Source organism: Schistocerca cancellata, chromosome 4 (genome assembly GCF_023864275.1).
Source record: "Schistocerca cancellata isolate TAMUIC-IGC-003103 chromosome 4, iqSchCanc2.1, whole genome shotgun sequence".
Taxonomy (NCBI): Eukaryota; Metazoa; Arthropoda; class Insecta; order Orthoptera; family Acrididae; genus Schistocerca; species Schistocerca cancellata.
Window position 1 is genome coordinate 157923859 of NC_064629.1, and position 5335 is coordinate 157929193.

Here is a 5335-nt window from a genome sequence, read left to right on the forward strand (position 1 = left end):
GTCTAGGGAGCCCTGGAAATGAAAAAAACAGCGGTGAGTCGTTCAGAGAGGCGTCTGTTACCATCGCAACAAGGTCGTACAAACCTGTCGTGCCGGACAGCCGCACACAGTGCAATGTTGGAACGTGCGGACACACTCGTTCAAGGTCATCGACTGATCACAATCAAACACCTGGCTGCGGAACTGGACGTCTCTGTTGGCAGCGCTGACACACTCGTCCTCTAGTTGCGGTACTCAAAGGTGTGTGCCTGCTGGATTCCTCGCCGTCTAACAGAAGACGATAAGGGAAACGAAGGACCATCTGTGCGAAACTGCTTGCGCACTACGACGCTGATAATACACTACTGGCCATTAAAATTGCTACACCACGGAGATGACGTGCTACAGACGCTAAATGTAATCGACAGGGAGAAGATGCTGTGATATGCAAATGACACAGACAATGTACTGACATGAGGAAAGTTTCCAACCGATTTCTCATACACAAACAGCAATTGACCGGCGTTGCCTGGTGAAACATTGTTGTGATGCCTCGTGTATGGAGGAGAAATGCGTACCATCACGTTTCCGACTTTGATAAAGGTCGGATTGTAGCGTACCGCGATTATAGTTTATCGTATCGCGACATTGCTGCTCGCGTTGGTCGAGATCCAATGACTGCTAGCAGAATATGGATTCAGGAGGGTAATACGGAACGCCGTGATGGATCCCAACGGCCTCGTGTCACTAGCAGTCGTGATGACAGGCATCTTATCCGCATGGCTGTAACGGATCGTGCGGCCACGTCTCGATCCCTGATTCAACAAATGAAGACGTTTGCAAGACAACAACCATCTGCACGAACAGTTCGACGACGTTTGCAGCAGCATGGACTGTCAGCTTGGAGACCATGGCTGCGGTTACCCTTAACGCTGCATCACAGACAGGAGCGCATGCGATGGTGTACTCGACGACGAACCTGGGTGCACGAATGGCGAAACGTCATTTTTTTGGATGAATCCAGGTTGTGTTTACAGCATCATGATAGTCGCATCCGTGTTTGGCGACATCGCGGTGAACGCACATTGGAAGCGTGTATTCGTCATCGCCATACTGGCGTATCAGCCGGCGTGATGGTATGGGGTCTCACTACTCTTGATGAACTGTGGTATCGTGTTGAAGCTGCATGGGCAGCTGTACCTGTACACACCATCCAAGCTCTGTTTGACGCAATGCCCAGGCGTATCAAGGCCGTGATTACGGCCAGAGGTGGTTGTTCTGGGTACTGATTTCTCAGGATCTATGCACCCAAACTTCGTGAAAATGTAATCACATGTCAGTTCTAATATAATATATTTGTCCAATTAATACACGTTGATCATCTGCATTTCTCCTTGGTGTAGCAATTTTAATGGCCAGTAGTGTATTGTCAAGGCTAGAGGCGGTTTTACACACTATTAGCGTAATGTCTCCTGGGTTCAAAAATGGTTCAAATGGCTCTGAGCACTATGGGACTTAACTTCTGAGGTCATCAGTCCCCTAGAACTTAGAACTACTTAAACCTAACTTACCTAAGGACATCACACACATCCATGCCCGAGGCAGGATTCGAACCTGCGACCTTAGCGGTCACGCGTTTCCAGACTGAAGCGCCTAGAACCGTGTCTCCTGGGGATACTCATTCTTTTCTTTGGTGTGCTTAACTTCGCTGCCATGACTGTCTTTTGTATGTTTATTTATTTAACATTGCATATTAGGGCCATCTGGTACTCTCTTACATCTAAGCAGGCGTTTTACACGGCACAGTTACATTAACGTGACCACCGCCTATGTTCGAGGTCAACGCGCAGTAACCACTCAAAGACAGCAGGTCGGATCACTAGCAGTCGAGGGTATACGAGACGGCTGAAATGGAGCAATTTATCTGCCGTCCAGAAGGGCATGATCATTGGCTTTCGGTCCAAGGGTGGAAGCATTTCTGAAAGGACAGGAGTGAACCACGGCTGTGTAGATATGTACGGGTAAACAGACGTGTAACTGTTGAGCAATTGACCGCCCACATGAACCAAGGACTACCAACAGTCTCTCTCAAATGATAGTTCAGCGAAGAGTTGCTGCACATGGACCTCGGCAGCTGGCTCCTGGTTCATGCACCAATGCTGACTGTTCATCAGCTATGAAGGCTGAAATTTTCACGCCAGTACCGCAACTCGACGTGCACAGATTGCGACACGTAACCTTTACAGATGAATCGCGTTTTATGCTCCATCGGGTAGATGACCATCCTCTAACAATTGTCGGAAAGGTCCACGCCAGAGTAGGGAGCGTTATGTTATAGGGAATGTTTCCGTAGCATTCCCTGGATGATCTCATCTTTATGGAACGCACCACGGTCAACACAAGTATGCATTTATCCTTGGGGACCATCTACAGCCCTGCATGTAGTCCCTTTTATCCTCGGCAAGATGGCTTCTACCAACAGGACAATGTAACGTGTGATACATTGTAAGTGCGTGGTTCGTAGAGAATCAGGAGAGACACTGTATGGCTTATTGGTCTCATGTTAAAACTGGCAAAGGTAGTCAAATGCAAAATAACGTTGAAGCTCATGAACAACATGCTGAACGAAAGGAAGTTCAGGGTCAAATTAAATGGTGAAAACAGCAAGTGCCATGCCCTAAAAAATGGTCTTCCGCAAGGATTAGTCTTAGCTCCGTGGCTCTTCAACGTCTATATAGCAGATTTGCCTGATCTGCACTCACGTAAATTTGCCTACGCAGATGATTTAGCTATTGCAGCGCAAAGTAACTCGTTTGAAAGCCTGGAATCAACACTAAATGAAGATCTAGCTACACTGAAAAAATACTATGACACATGGCGTCTAAAAATCAATGTGACAAAAACAGTAAGCACAGTCATGCATCTAAACAACAAGGAAGCGAGAAGAGAACTGCGCATGGTTATAAATGGTACAGTTGTCAGCCACGAGAATTTCCCAAAATATCTCGGTATTAAGCTAGATCGCAGCATGACTTTCAGACAACACCTAACTGATACTGCCCAAAAGCTAAAGACGAGAAATAACCTGCTCAACAGACTGGCAGGCACCACTTGGGGTTGTGATGCTGCCACCCTACAAACTGCTGCACTGGCACTGGTGTATAGCGCTGCAGAATACTGTGCCCCAGTCTGGAGCAGAAGTCCGCACGCCAAAAAAGTGGATGTACAACTGAATACCACTCTGAGAGCCGTCATCGGCACTGTGGCTTCCGGTGCTGGCAAACATCGTTCCTGCTTCCATACGTAGAGAGAAAGCAACCCAGGATGTAGTAGAAAAAACTGAAGCAAACCCAAGTCTACCCATACATGCCGACATGGGAGGACCCACGAGAATCGAGTCCAGGAAACCTATCGTCTGGAGCAGAACATTGGGCACAGAGGGTCTCGATGCTGAATGGAAGAATGCATGGCAGGGTCTCAGAAGAGGCGTCGTGGAAAACCATCACCTAATCCACGACCCAACCAAAAGGGTTGAAGGCTTCAATCTCAACAGGAAACACTGGTCGGCTCTAAACTGGTTTCCCACGGGAGTTGGACGATGCAGACGGCAAACAACCAAATGGGGCTATACAGACGATTTGTGTTGTGACTGTGGCGAGGTACGAACAATGGACCATCTTCTGGTTTGTAACAGTCATGGTTTCAGAGACGGCTCTCTGATGTCGCTCCACAAGTTAACGAACAATGCCAGGAAATGGCTCCATAATCTTAATGTTACTGTGTAATTAATTGTCTTCAATTTATGTGATTTTTGTTCCATTTAATGTAATAATGTAGTTTGCCTGACATAATTGTAATGTAACAACTGATTGGGCTGTTCGCACCATGGATCCTCAACCGAGAAAACTAACGTAATTGGCTACGGCACTGCCGTTGTCATTGCTCGACATCTCTGTCGGTACCTTCCGAACCGCATTGACTCTCTTCCTGCATGTCAATTTAGTGTTCCTTCAATTGAGGGTCGGCCAAAGTTCTTGGATACAGTGGTTCTGACTGATTGTTATGACCGTTTGCCACACAGTATTGAAATCGAAGCAAAGCAGCAGGGCTCAGAAAATATATATAGATGACATTACGCGTCACCAAATCACTGCTAGATCAGAGATCGGCCTCGGACAGTGCGAGGGGTTACGGGATTTAAACGTCGCCTGTAACGTCGTTTCGTGACTATGGAGCAGATTCGACGAGGAAAGAAAGTACGATTAAAGTCGATTATGTGATGCAACCTAGCGGTAGTCGTTTTCTCGATTTAACGCCCAAAGACGTATAACCAGCGCAGAACCTGCTGTAACTACTCGTACAGACCTTACGGCAGCTACGTCACACATCTCACTTCATATTGTGACTTAGGCAGGTTGCTTTGTATAATCGTCCACTCACTGTATGCATTCCTTTGACGTAGATACAGCGTGGCTTGGTGAACGTGGTGTTTTGTCCACCGTGAATGGACACAGGAATCGAGAGGCTCGGTTGCTGCGCCATTTCACTCCATACGCTGATGCGCCATTTAACCGTATCGTAACAGAATTGTTCTGCAAAAGTGCGGAACATGTACTGTCTTTTGACAATGCGGCATTCTTATTGCGCAATGTTCTTAGCGTGGGAGGACATATGTAACTTACCTTCGTATGTAAGGTGTCGTAGTGTACAGTCCTCGTTTAATACAGGTTCTTGAAGATTAGTAGCTAGTGATGGATCACACTGTTCAAATTTCATACGTCGATCGGTTAGACAGAGCTGAAGATAAAAGTGGGGCTGCATTGTGCATTGAACTATGGATACCCATTTCCGCGGTTCATAAATCACGACTGCATCAGAAGTTATCAAGCGGTAGCGGCGAGGTATCAGTTACACATCATAATGACAGCAATGAAGACAACATTATCCGCCAAGCATTAAAATAAAATTGTAATAATGACAAGCGTTTATTAACAAATTGATACCACCATATGCTTTCCGCTTAGTGCACGTCAAGTCGCGTGGGGATGTGAACACAGTCTATCTTAGAGTGTCTGCCAGCTGATTTTTCCCACCTCTCCTGTGAGTGAAACAAACCTGTGAACATTCGTGCTGCCCTTCCTTGTGTACGTCCAGTATTCCCTGGTAGTCCTATTTGGTAGAGGTTCCGTGGACTTCAGACATATTCCATGGCGGTTCGCACAAGTCTGTTGTAAGCAATCTCCTCCGTGTACTGACTGCACTACTGGCAGTCTATGGCCTGTTTTACGGTACACCTTGTGTTTATATCACTATGTCACAGGTGACACTTCTGCAAGGGTACCTTTCAGGAAGTGCA